Here is a 14656-nt window from a genome sequence, read left to right as displayed (position 1 = left end):
TTAGGAGTAAAAACAGAAAGGAGAAAGGGCAAACAGCAATACAAATAACCAAAACATCTCCCCATCCCTCCTCCCCAGGGAGGCATCCTGGCCCTGATGAAACACACATCAAAAATTCCCATTGTTTCAAGCAGACACTTTTCCAGCCTTAGTCTTTATGGGCTGAATTAAATTGTAACTATTCACCTAAGCATAGAAAACTACAGCAAATTCTGACTCCTTTTGAATGCCTGATATTTAATTTCATTCTGTCTCTTTTTAATAAAATCAAGAAATAGATTTGTTTTAAGAACATAAGCTAACATAGCTAACACATATTTCTCAGATCCTGACAGAAAAAAAGATATTATACCTTGTCTCTTTATATCTTGTCTATTATGTCAAGGTCTTGGTCATCCTTGCCAGCCTACATGCTTTCCAGAGGGCCCTGTTTGCCTGTAACATCCTAAATTGCACTGTCTGTTTAGAGCAATCAATCAGATTAATTTGTGACAAATGCAATTGCTCCAAATGGGAGAAGGGCTGGACTAATCCTAAATAGTGCAGCACTAGTTACAGAGCAGACATGCTGCTATGTAAGGGCACAGAATGAAGCAGTTCAAGTCCTTAGTTTAGGTTTGTTCAGTTAGTTATTCTGAAGTTGACCAGACATAATTGAGGTCTTTCTAAGGAGGAATATTCAAGATGGTAATTGCAGATTACCCATCATTATTAACTCAATGGCCCTTAACCATTGCTTGAATTAACATGATTAGCCACAAGAGCTTGAATAATATAAACCACTCCTTTTTTTAGGATATGCAAAGCTGATCTTTAAGCACCACTGTTCCTTTGCAAGGTTATTTGCAAGTTTTATAAGGGACTATGACTCACGAAGGGGAACAGCACTTTATAATGCCCACGTGCCCTTTGACAAGCTTATTCTGTGGCTGTTGTGTTGTTCTAATTAAATTTTGTTGAGGTTAGTAATTCAGGAACTGTGGTCAAAGGGAAGCATCAGTGATTTAACTACGTAGTGCAGAATATTCTCTTTGTAATTATCATGTGGCATGCACCTTTCTTTATCTAGCTGGCCATAGGTTCTGTTTTTCAAAGGCATGCATGCATAAACATGGATAGCAAAATAGTCACCCCTTTTATGGATCATAAAAATGCCTATCCATTACATTTGCTGGGTTTATATTAAGGATTTGTTATTTTAAGAGAGATCATCTTATCAAGGACAGGTAAGCAAGGAACTGAAACATCTAGCAGTATGTCTAGTATCACCTATCTGACAAAACCACAATTTTGGCAAAAATTGGCTAGTGTCTACCCAATAGCACACTTTAACTATGGCCCTTCATTCAGTTCTTATATAATGCACATGCATTACTCTTTCCCCTTGTGTATCTCGGACCTTTCTCCTGAAGCATAAGGAGGCGAAGAACAAGCTATTTCTCTGCTGCGGATCTCCACTGCAGGATCTGTGCTGCATTTGCTTGCCTGTATGCTTTTAAGTAGCAGAAGAGGTGAACTCTTGCACATGCTGATTTAGGTTTCTATCTTTGGTATGAAATTATTGCAGAGGGAGGAGATCAGGACCCAACTCTAGCCCCATGAAGTGTGTCATTTAGGCCCTCTTAAAGCTCATGTTTCTCCCGACTCAGCTGCAATTTGATCACTTTGACCTTTTCCAACCCTAAGATGCAGTGGTGCACAAAAAACCTAACTAGAAATCACAGACACTTAGAAAAACAGAACAAGGTACAGATTATTTGGGCTCCTATTTCAGTCACACTGATTTGCATTATAGTAGTTGAAAAAATGGAAGTCTGTGCTGAAGGAAAAATAGCTTTCTGCAGTCGCTATTATCATCCCATTTTTAATAAATTATCTCAGATATTTGAATAAGGATTCACAGCTGTGTACAGTGCTTTGAAACGCCAGCAGTCTCAGGCTCTTTTCTCAGGTCTCCACTAGAACCACTGACATCAGTGGTTTGCCTGAGGCTAGGTTAAACAGCCTTGCTACCGTGCTGTGTAAAGAGACAGACAGAAACACATGGAATCATAGAATCATAGAATGGTTTGGGTTGGAAGGGACCTTTAAAGGTCATCTAGTCCAACCCCCCTGCAATGAGCAGGGTCATCTTCAACTAGATCAGGTTGCCCAGAGCCCCGTCCAACCTGACCTTGAATGTTTCCAGGGATGGGGCATCTGCCACCTCTCTGGACAACCTGTTGCAGTGTTTCACCACCCTCGTCGTAAAAAATGTCTTCCTTCCATCTAGTCTGAATCTACCCTCTTTCAGTTTAAAACCATACCCCTTGTCCTATCGCAACAGGCCCTACTAAAAAGTCTTTCCCAATCTTTCTCATAAGCCCCCTTTAAGTATTGAAAGGCCGCAATAATGTCTCCCCAGAGCCTTTTCTTCTCCAGGCTGAACAACCCCAACTCTCTCACAGCCTTTCCTCACAGGAGAGGTGTTCCATTCCTCTGGTCATCTTCAAGGCCCCCCTCTGGACCCGCTCCAACAGGTCCCTGTCTTTCCTGTGCTGAGGGCTCCAGAACTGGGCACAGTACTCCAGGTGGGGTCTCACCAGAGCAGAGAGAGGGGCAGAATCCCCTCCCTCGACCTGCTGGCCACACTTCTTTTGATGCAGCCCAGGATATGGTTGGCTTTCTGGGCGGTGAGCGCACATTGCCATCTCATGTCCAGCTTTTCATCCACCAGTACCCCCAAGTCCTTCTGGCCAGGGCTGCTCTCAATCCCTTCATCCCCCAGCCTGTATTGATAATGGGGGTTGCCCTGATTCAGGTGCAGGACCTTGCACTTGGCCTTGTTGAACCTCATGAGGTTCACATGGGCCCACGTCCTCCAAAGTCCTTCTGAATGGCATCCTGTCCCTCAGGCGTGTCAACCGCACCACTCAGCTTGATGTCATCTGCAAACTTGCTGAGGATGCACTTGATCCCACTGCCTGTGTCATTGATGAAGATATTAGACAGCACTGGTCCCAATATGGACCCCTGAGGGACACCACTCATCACTGATCTCCATCCGGACATTGAGCCGTTGACCACTATCCTCTGGATGTGGCCATCCAACCAATTCCTCATCCACCAAATAGTCCACCCATCAAATCCATATCTCTATAATTTAGAGAGAAGGATGTTGTGGGGGACCATGTCGAAGACCTTACAGAAGTCCAGATAGATGACATCTATAGCTCTTCTCTTCTCTACTGATGTAGTCACTCCATCATAGAAGGCTACTAGGTTGGTCAGGCAAGACATGCCTTTTGTGAAGCCATGCTGGCTGTCTTGACTCACCTCCATGTGCCTTAGCATAACTTCTAGGAGGATCTGTTCCATGATCTTCCCAGGCACAGAGGTGAAGCTGACAGGTCAGTAGTTCCCAGGGTCCTCCTTTCTACCCTTTTAAAAAATGAATTACTGACCTCCACACCTAAAAAATGTGATTGATTAATTACAACTCCAATGGCAGAGGCTCTGTACCTTAAGGACCTATTACTGATTAGGCCACAAGGAGCATAATAGGTTACAATATCTCCAAACAAGGCCATGTAATGCTGTGATACTTTCAAAATTACAAAGTCAGGTGATATTAGAACATCCTACTAAGTCATAGGGTCCATGTTAAACAAGCAACTCATACTGGTCCCATTGTATAAGCTGGTAAAGTCAAATGCAGGAAGCATTTTAAAAAAGCCAAACCCCTGAATGTCACTTGGCAGCTGTAATAGACTAATCTCACCAGCATCTTTTATTGGACACTAGATGACAGACAAACCACTGCATGCAGCTGAATGGTTCCCAGTGCACAAACAACCCCTTTGTATAACCCCATGCAAGGCGGGTCATAGGCACTGAGGAAGGATTCGCCCCAAAACTGGATTAATCTTGATGCTTTGTATGCGTGGTTGATAGTGCCACAGCATGAAGGGAAGGGGGGAGAAAAAGACAACAGATAATCAGGGTTCATACTTGGTTTCCTCAAATAATTAGAAGGCTTGCTGTGATTTACTGTGGCATAGGCAAATCCAGGCATCAGGACCCCTGAGCTGACTTGGCGGATGGTGTACAAGTGCAGTGCTTTGCAGGTTGTGAGGCAGATGACATATAGTCTGGCAACTCCTCTGCTCCTTTGCAATTTCTATTAACTCTAACAGCTCTTGACAGCAGGCTATGACCAATAGGGCTGAAAAATAGACTTGTCTAACTCTAATGGGACAAAACTTAGATACATGATCTGAGCACGTGCATGGTGTAATGCAGACAACAGTAGAAAATATTTAGGGGCCATAAAACTTCGTTGTTCTACTACGGTGCACTAGGTACCCACAAAGTTAGGAACTGTCTCAAGCAAGCCTTGGCAAATCACAATTTGATTCCTGTGTACATAGAAAGTAAGAGCCCATCAAAGATATTCCCCGTGACAGTTTCTTATCAAAGGTTTCTGTTTCTTGATGAAGAATTCCTGAGAGGGAAAATTGCCTGAGAAAGGAGGGCTTTATCAGGTGTCCCTGTTCAGTACACCCAACCTACACAGGACTTCCAGCCAAGGCTTGATTAATGCAGCACATCCCACTTTCTACTTAAGCGTACAAAAAGGTAAGAGGCTTGTTTTTATTTTTAGTCAGTGACTTATTCTTACCTTGCATCTACTTAGAAATATGGAAAGAGAAACATACTGCTTAGATGTCTTTTTGGAGTTTTCAAAACCAGAAATAAATTATATTGAATCATCATGCCAATTCACACTTGGTCTTACTCTGGTTCATCTTTAATGAAATGGGTCTGATGAACTTTATCTCAAATACCCTGAGAGCATCCCTTTCCCTTTTTTTCTTTTGATTTGACTTGTTAATTTCTCTGGAAATAACCCAAGTCCTAGAGCACAGCACTGCAACTCCTTTAGTGCACTGTGTGTTTGTTAACTGGGTGTTGTGCTGCTTCTCTCCCACCCTAAGGCTTGGCATGCCAGAAGGGAGGCTCCAACTCCAAAGCATCCCAGTAAATCCATGTCAGGGAACAAGGCAGTCAGCTAAGAGCAAAAATGGACTCTTAAAATCCTCCCATGGATAAAATAAAACAGCAGGCATTTTACCACTTCAAGAATGTCCCATTCTTGGGTGAAATTAGCACTGCCAGCTCTGTTTTCACTGCACTTTTCCTAAAATGCCTCCTGCCTTGTTGCAGAATCAATGCAAACACAAGGGCAAGAGGGGCAGGGGCTAAGAGTTACTTGGTTTCCCTACACCCTGTTGGCTGTTTCTCCTCTCTGCAGGGCTGTTGATGAAGTTGAAAAAAAACCCAACAAACTTTTACATGAACATTCACCATCTTGACACTGGTGATACACCCCAGCATAACAGTGTACCCCAGGCACTATTACGAGTTATGAGATTTGTGAAGGTGGAGATACTGCAAAGAGGAAACAGGGCCTTGGCCTCAGAGTGCTCCAGCAAGGCTGTTTAAAACTTTGGGGTACTTTGTAATAAACTTATGCACTGAGTCTTCATCTTCACCACTGTTAAATCAGCAGCCCTTACTAGCACTAATTAGTTTCTTAGTATCTATTTAAATTATAACACCATTGGGCCCTTTAGTGCAAGCTTTCAAGCAAGTTTTAGTGCTTACCTGCTGCCTGGAACAAACAGAAAGAGTCTAACCAAGAGATGTAAATGATCATAAAAGTAATTTTGGCTCAAAGTACCTTTCTTGCTTCACATGGGGAGCCTTACATTTCTGTTCCTACTGCGTGGGTACACACACACCAAAAGATACCGCTGTCTCTGTTCACAAGCAGCTAAAAGGCTGATAAGCTGTACCTATGTCTGGCTCCCATGTTGTTACCTGACTCCCTTCCAGTACCTACAGTTCACTAAGGTGAACGTGGAGCCCAACATGCAGTGGAAACACTTCTTATCTGTGCTTGCTTCTAGATGATTGGTGTGGCAGTGCTTATCCAGCTTCTTGGCTGGATGCTGGTTCTGAGCCCTGGGGGCATCCTGGAGGTAAGTTCTTGATGTCTGTTTCCTTGAAGGAATAAACATTGACAATGTGGCAAGAGTTTATCCATGTGCAATTTTACTTAAGGTCCTCCTAAGGTCTTCCAAGTGTTTTTGTGCCCTGGGGAGGTTGCCCAGATGAATTATGAATCCTTCTGTACATGGAGAGCTGCCAGGTCTCGGCAAAAAGGTCACGCATGTCCCTCTTCAGCTGTGGGAACCTAGACGTGCCTATGTGTCCCATGTCATTGCATGGTTCCTCTTCCAGTTCTTGCAGTTCACCAAGGCAGAAGTGGACCCCAACATGCAATGAATCTAGACTGCTAATAGGTGGAAAACTGGGGTCAGGGCTTGATCCAGTGGACATCCTCGGGGCTGCTGCTCCCACTGCTGATGCTCCCAGACCTGAGCTGATGGTTGCAGTTAGTTATTGTTAATTTACAACATTCCTCATTGACACAGAAGCCCAAATATTGATGGTAGATAAGGACATGTAACAAAGGACAGCCTCCACTTCACAAGCAATTTGTTTCTCTTATAGGTGGTCATGTGTTGTGGTTTCAGCCCAGCCGGCAACAAAGCACTAGGAGGCTGCTGGCTCACTCCTCCCTGCCCCCTCTGCTGGGATGGGGAGGAGAATCAGAAAGGAGAAAGAAAAAAAAAAATAGAACCTCGTGGGTTGAGATAAGGACAGTTTACAGTGACAACACAAGGAGAGAAATTACAACAACAATAGTACTAATAAAAGAATATAAAAAACGAGTGATGCACAGTGCAACTGCTCACCACCCGGAACCAGACAGTCTGCCTCTTCCCCTGCTGAGATACCACCCTCCAGCTTGCTCCTCAGTTATATGCTGAGGATGGTGTCACATGGTATGGAATATCCCCTTGGCTAGTTCAGGTCAGCTGTCCCGGCTGTGCCCCTCCCAGCTTCCTGTGAAAATTAACTCTAGCCCAACCGAACCCAGGACATCATGGCAAATCACTACCCACCCACTGGTCAGGGCTAAATTAATTCTATCTAATGGACAGTCTGGCCTTACTTCTAGGTCCCCACAACAGGTTAGGTATGGATGTATAGAAGGGTCAGTCATGGGTGGACTCATAGGAAAATGGGAAATAGGGGCTCCACATGTTCTGCCTCACAGTTTACCTCGCATCAACACATCCCTGACTGTTAATCTGTTGCAAACAGGTCATTGGCATGAGGTCCAGGTCCTGCCCCTTTACCCCACAATACAAGTCACCTTCTGATGCCATTCATCCTGTTCCTGAATTGATAAAAGAGCTGGAAGAACAGGGAAGCATGCTCAAGTCTCATTCCTGCTACAATTCTCCTGCATGGCTGGTAAAGAAACCTAACGGCAAGGAATGACTAGCAATAGATGACAGAGCCCTGCACACTGCCAATGAACTGCTCACTGTGGCTGCTGCCAGTATAACTGATACAGTCTGTTTTCTTAATGAGCAAGTCTTTACACAGATGGCAACATTAGAAGTGAAGGTTACGTTTTTTAGGATCCCAATATCGGGAACAGAGAGGGAGAGATTTGCCTTCACCTGGCAGGGACTCCTCTTTACATTAACTCGCTTACGATGAGGTTTTAAACACAGTTCTACCATTCCTCACGTTCCTGTATTGGCTTTGTGTGGCAAGGTTTTTGGTAGCAGGGGGGCGGGTTACAGGGGTGGCTTCTGTGAGAAGCTGCTGGAAGCTTCCCCTATGTCCGACAGAGCCAATACCAGCCGGCTCTAAGACGGACCCACCACCGGCCAAGGCCAAGCCAATCAGTGATAGTGGTAGCGCCTCTGTGATAACATATTTAGAGAAGGAAAAAAGTTGCGGGAGGCACAGAAACGGCAGCCGGAGAGAAGAGTGAGAACATGTAAGAGAAACAACCCTGCAGACACCAAGGTCAGTGAAGAAGGAGGCAGAGGAGATGCTCCAGGTGCCGGAGCGGGGATTCCCCTGCAGCCTGTGGAGAAGACCATGGTGAGGCAGGCTGTTGCCTTGCAGCTCAGGGAGGTCCACGGTGGAGCAGATATCCACCTGCAGCCCGTGGAGGACCCCACGCTGGAGCAGGTAGGTGCCTGAAGGAGGCTGTGACCCCGTGGGAAGTCCACGCTGGAGCAGGATCCTGACAGGACCTGTGGCCCCATGGAGGGAGGAGCCCATGGAGCAGGTTTCTGGCAGAACTTGTGACCCCGTGGGGGACCCACGCTGGAGCAGTGTGCTCCTGAATGACTGCACACTGTGGAAAGGACCCATGCTGTTACTGACTTGTCATTGATTTATTATTAGTTAGAATTAATTATATTTAATTTTAATATTTTAGCAAAATCATATGTATGTTGTATTTTATACATTTAACCACCAACCAGTGTCTGCTGTGAAATCCCCTGTATAGCCCCGTACCAAGACCGGAAAAATTGGCTAAAATCATCTAGTAGGAACATTTAGAACTTAGATAACAAGATAAAGAAATTAAAATCTGATTATAAAAGAGTTTGGTTTGACTAAAAAGTAGAAAATTGTGAAGCATAAGTATGGGAGTGTTAAGTTTGAAATGTAGCCTTAGGAACTTAGGAGCTTAGAAAATGTATCATGTGTAACCATAAGTATTGTTCAAAATCATTTAACCACAGAAGTTTTGACAAAGATTGGTAGTCTTGTAGTGTTTGTTTTGAAAACTAAGGAAACCGTTATGGACACCAGTTTGCTGCTTGGAGACACCTGAGAGGTCAAGAAGCGGACGAGTGAGGAAGACTATGAAAGACCACCAGAGGACTCCTGAGGACCACCAGAGACCTTCACTGCGCCTGTGTAAAGGACATTTATATATGCTAATGATTTCCTGGAAGTCTAATGAATATGTATAACTTTTCTTGGAAATCTAATGAATATGCATCAATAAGTCTTAATATAAGGTGTTTTGTTTTGGTGACAGGTGTGCGTGGTTTGTGAGAGGACTCGCCCGCGCACCTGGCCGTCAATAAAGAAGTGTCTGCTTATCTACACTAAATTGGTGTTGATAAGTTCTTCATTCCGAGCTTTTCGGTAACAATGCTGGAGCAGTTCATGAAGAACTGCAGCCTGTGGGAAAGACCCACGTTGGAGAAGTTTGTGGAGGACTGTCTCCTGTGGGAGGGACCCCACGCTGGAGCTGGGGAAGAGTGTGATGAGTCCTGCCCCTGAGGAGGATGAAGTGGCAGAAATAACCTGTGATGAACTGACCATAAACCCCATTCCCTGCTCCCCTGCGCTGCTGGGGGGGGGTTAGGTAGAGAATCCGGGAGTGAAGTTGTGCCCGGGAAGAAGGGAGGGGTGGAGGGAAGGTGTTTTGAGATTTGGTTTTATTTCTCATTACCCTACTCTGTTTGATTGTTAATAAATTGAGTTAATTTTCCCCAAGTTGAGTCTGTTTTGGCCATGATGGTAATTGGTGAGTGATCTCTCCTGTCCTTATCTCCACCCACAAGCCCTTTGTTATATGTTATATTTTCTCTCCCCTGTCCAGCTGAGGAGGGGAGTGATAGAATGGCTTTGGTGGGCACCTGGCACCCAGCCAGGGTCAACCCACCACAGCTCCATTGGCTATGGAGCTAGAAATATTAAAATTACCACAAGAGGTTGCTGCGATGCAGTAACCATGACACATGGCATGAAACACAGCGCTGCTACAGTGAGGCTCCGATTGATCCCTTCCTGCTAGGCAGGTTACTGTGTGTCCAGACATATAAAACCTCTGGTTGCCCATTCTCACAGTTACCGCAGAGTGTAATATACCCACTGTGTGCTCTCTCGCGGTTTCCTTTTGCCTGACAACTAATTGAACAGAATATTTTTTCTGCTTTATAGGTTGACTTTGCTCTTTGAGGACCTTGATGGAAAGCATTCTGTTCAATTTCATGTGAAGGAGAAATTGAAAAGTAAAGGCTTCATCTTTCCCGCAGAAAAAAGACTTGTTAGCTCTGGGGTCCCCCAAGGCTCCTAATTGGGCTCCAGCCTGGAAGCTGCCTACAGGAGGGAATCTTGCTCTCATTTCGAGACTGACATAGAATCATAGAATCATTTAGGTTGGAAAAGACCCTTAAGATCATCGAGTCCAACCGTAAACCCAACACTGCCAAGTTCACCACTAAACCATGTCCCTAAGCACCATGTCTACACATCTTTGAAATACCTCCAGGGGTGGTGACTCAACCACTTGCCTGGGCAGCCTGTTCCAATGCTTTGACAATCCTTTCAGTGAAGAAATTTTTCCTAATATCTAATCTAAACCTCCCCTGGTGCAACTTGAGGCCATTTTCTCTCATCCTATCACTTGTTACTTGGGAGAAGAGACTGATACCCACCTCGCTACAATCTCCTTTCAGGTAGTTGTAGAGAGCGATAAGGTCTCCCCTCAGCCTCCTTTTCTCCAGGCTGAACAACCCCAGTTCCCTCAGCTGCTCCTCACAGGACTTGTTCTCTAGGTCCTTCACCAGCTTCCTTGCTGTTCTTTGGACACACTCCAGCACCTCAATGTCTTTCTTGTAGTGAAGGGCCCAAAATTGAACACAGTATTCAAGGTGCGGTCTCACCAGTGCTGAGTACGGGGGGACAATCCCTGCCCTAGTCCTGCTGGCCACTCTATTTCTGACACAAGCCAGGATGCTCTTGACCTTCTTGGCCACCTGAGCACACTGCCAGCTCATGTTCTGCTGGCTGTTGACCAACACCCCCAGGTCCTTTTGTGCCGTGCAGCTTTCCAGCCGCTCTTCCCCAAGCCTGTAGCGTTGCATGGGGTTGCTGTGACCCAAGTGCAAGACCCAGCGCTGAGCCTTGTTGAACCTCATACAATTGGCCTTGGCCTGTCAATCCAGCCTGTCCAGATCCGTCTGTAGAGCCTTCCTACCCTCAAGCAGATCAACACTCCCGCCCAACTTGGTGTCATCTGCAAACTTACTGAGGGTGCACTCAACCCCCTCATCGAGATCACTGATAAAGTTATTAAACAAAACTGGCCCCAATACTGAGCCCTGGGGAACACCACTTGTGACTGGTCGCCAGCTGGATTTAACTGCATTCACCACAACCCTTTGGGCCCAGCCATCCAGCCAGTTTTTTTACCCAGCAAAGAGTATGCCTGTTCAAGCCATAAGCAGCCAGTTTCTCCAGGAGAGTGCTGTGGGAAACAGTGTCAAAGGCTTAACTGAAGTCCAAGTAAACAATATCCACAGCCTTTCCCTCATCCACTAGGTGGGTCACCTGGTCATAGAAGGAGATCAGGTTGGTCAAGCAGGACCTGCCTTTCATAAACCCATGCTGACTGGGCCTGATCACCTGGTTGTTCTGTACGTGCTGTGTGATGGCACTCAAGATGATCTAGTCCATAACCTTCCCTAGCACTGAAGTCAGAACAATAGGCCTGTAGTTCCCAGATCCTCCTTCCAGTCCTTCTTGTAGATGGGCATCACATTTGCTAACCTCCAGTCAACTGGGACCTCCCCAGTTAGCCAGGACTGCTAATAAGTGATTGCAAGTGGGTTGGTGAGCACTTCTACCAGCTCCCTCAGTACCTTTGGGTGGATCCCATCTGGCCCCATAGACTTGTGTATGTGTAGGTGGTGTAGCAGGTCGCTAACCATTTCCCCTTGGATTATGGGGGCTTCATTCTGCTCCCCATCTTGGTCTTCCATCTTAGGGGGCTGGGTATCCCGAGAATAACTGGTCTTACTATTAAAGACTAAGGCAAAGAAGGCATTAAGTACCTCAGCCTTATCCTCACCCTTTGTCACTATGTTTCCCCCCACATCCAGTAAAGGATGGAGATTCTTCTTAGCCCTCCTTTTGTTGTTAATGTATTTGTAGAAACATTTTTTACTGTCTTTTACTGCAGTAGCCAAATTAAGTTCTAGTTGGGCTTTGGCCCTTCTAATTTTCTCCCTGCATAACCTCACAAAATCTTTGTAGTCCTCCTGAGTTGCCTGCCCCTTCTTCCAAAGGTCATAAACTCTCTTCTTTTTCCTGAGTGCCAGCCAAAGCTCTCTGTTCAGCCAGGCCGGTCTTCTTCCCTGCCAGCTTATCTTTCAGCACATAGGGATGGCCCGCTCCTGCATCTTTAGGATTTTCTTCTTGAAGAATGTCCAGACTTCCTGGTCTCCTTTGTCCTTCAGGACTGCCTTGCAAGGGACTCTGTCAACCAGTCTCCTAAACAAGCCAAAGTCTGCCCTCCAGAAGTCCAAGGTAGCAGTTCTGCTGACCCCCCTTCCTTACTTCTCCGAGAATTGAAAACTCTATCATTTTGTGATCGCTATGCCCAAGATGGCCTCTAACCATCACATGATCTACAAGTCCTTCTCTGTTTGCAGAGAGGTCCAGTGGGGCGCCTTCCCTAGTTGGCTCACTCACCAGCTGTGTCAGGAAGTTACCTTTCACACACTCCAGGAACCTCCTAGGCAGTGTATTTTTTGCATTCATTAGGCCTTTCTCTTATGATATGTGCTGAGACATGCACACAAGTACCTTTAATGCAGAGTTGTTCCTTACAGAACAGCTTAAGGTGGTAGGACTCTGTCCAATGCATTGTTCATTAAATCTTTCTAAACTTAAGCACAAAAGTATGTTTAATTCACTGCAAGTGGTACAATAAAAAATTCCCTGAACATTGCTATCAGAAGTGGGATTCCTGCACCACTGCTGCACCTGCAGAAGTGGCCAGACTGGAACCAGAGATGCAACAATTCTCCCAGCCTGCAAAGCTACTCAGCCACCAGTGACCTCACAAGCACCTGCACAAGCCAGGTGCCTGCTCCTGCCCCATCAGCTACTCTGGCACCAGTGAGCTTACAAGAAACAGCACAAGCCATGGGCTTGCTCTTCCTTATCATCTACTCAGCCACCAGTGAACTCACAGGCACCTACAAAAGCCGAATGCCTGCTCCTGCTCTAACAGCTACTCAGCCATCAGTGACCTCATAAGCATGACACAAGCCAGGGGCCTGCTCCTGCCCTGTTAGCTCCTCACCCACCAATGACATCATAAGTAGCAGCACAAGCCAGGTTCTGCTCCTGCCCTATGAGCTACTCAGCCACAAGTGACATCACAATCACCTGCACAAGCCAGTCCCCAGGTCCTTGGTCACCACCAGTCTCATGCTGATGGAATCACTGCTATGTACGAGGCTTCCTGAGACCTGCCATTGCAGTGTTGTTGAGAAAAATACTGTGCAGGGTCCCCAAACCATCTTGTGTGGCAGGGATGGGAGAGCTTCTGTGTACAAGGGCTCCGAATTCTGCTGGTGCACCCATGATGGAAACGAATGCTGCTAAGGGCATGCATCCCCAAGCCCCTCTGGTGCACTGTGTCTGGGCACACTGCTGTGAGCCAGCGTCCCCAGTGCTACCCCAGAGATAGGAATATTGCTTTGTGTGAGGGTTTCAGTCTCCTGAGGATGGAGCCACTGCTCCGTGGAGCTCCACCAGTGCTCTGGTTGAGCACACAGCTGTGTGCCTGCATCCTAGCGCCTTGCTGGTATACTGTCAGTGGGAATGCTGCAGCTCGAGTGGAGCACCACTGCTAAGCACGGTGCTATGGGCACATGTCCTTGATCCCCACTGCTCTCCTGGCTGATTTGGCACACTGCTGTGTACAAGGGTCCCCGAGCCCTGCTGCCGCTCTTGGGCTGGGAAAGATGCTGTATGTAAGGGTCCTAGAGACTCGCTGTTACTCCTGAGCTAAGCATGGCCTCCAGACATGTGGAGGGTACAACCCCAGCCCTGCCACAGTGACTGTTCCTGCAGGAGGGCCCAAAGGTTCCCTGGGTGCTTCATGGCTCCTTCTCTCTGGTTTGTACGTGTGGCATGTTGGGGTGCTGCTGCGGCTCCATCACAGCCTGACTCCATACATCAGACCTTTGACTGTGGCAGGGGCTGCAGGAAAAGGTTCAAAGAAGCACTGTGGTCTTGGGAGAGAATTTAAAGTCTCCAGTGTATTTTTTTCATCATGTGACAGCAGGAGAGGTGAATTCCTGGGACATCCTTTTGGAAGCACTGGAGAACCTTGTGCTGGGCATTTTCAAGAAGCTTAAGTTTAAATTATCACATATTGATTATGAAAGCACATGCAACCTGTCCAGAGGTTTGCTTGAAGAAGCCAGTGATGCAGTCAAGATTGCTGAGCACACGTGCAAGCACTAGGGACCAGATGTTGCTGATATTGCCTGCCAGGTTGAGGAATTGAATGGACCTTCTCTTGCTGTTGCTCTGCGCACCTGTTTCAGGGACTGTTGTCATGGTTCCTCTGTGTCCCCTGGGATCTCCCATGTGGTGCCTACAGCGCTTGTCCTCAATGGCCAGAGAACCCCTCGGTCAGGCAGAGTGGGCTGGCCTCCTTGTCCTGCTCAGCGAAGGAAAGCGGCCCCATGCAGGAGCAGGGACTCCTTGGGAAGGGAGGGCCTCCCTGCAGATCCAAAGGCAGCGCAGTACATGTCTGCTGCCTTCAGCCCTGTCTGGCAGAGGACGGTGGGGTACGGGATGGAGGCAACACATGGAGAGTGGCCCCGCAGATGGATGGGGTGTCACAGCCTCACAGGCCCTGGCTTGGGGACCCCCAGCGCTGAGAGCCAGGGCCACCCTGAGCCCCAGGCATCAT

The sequence above is a fragment of the Aquila chrysaetos genome, chromosome 20 (assembly GCF_900496995.4).
Source record: "Aquila chrysaetos chrysaetos chromosome 20, bAquChr1.4, whole genome shotgun sequence".
Lineage (NCBI taxonomy): Eukaryota > Metazoa > Chordata > Aves > Accipitriformes > Accipitridae > Aquila > Aquila chrysaetos.
The sequence above is the reverse complement of the archived record's forward strand: the minus strand, read 5'-3'. Positions refer to the sequence as shown.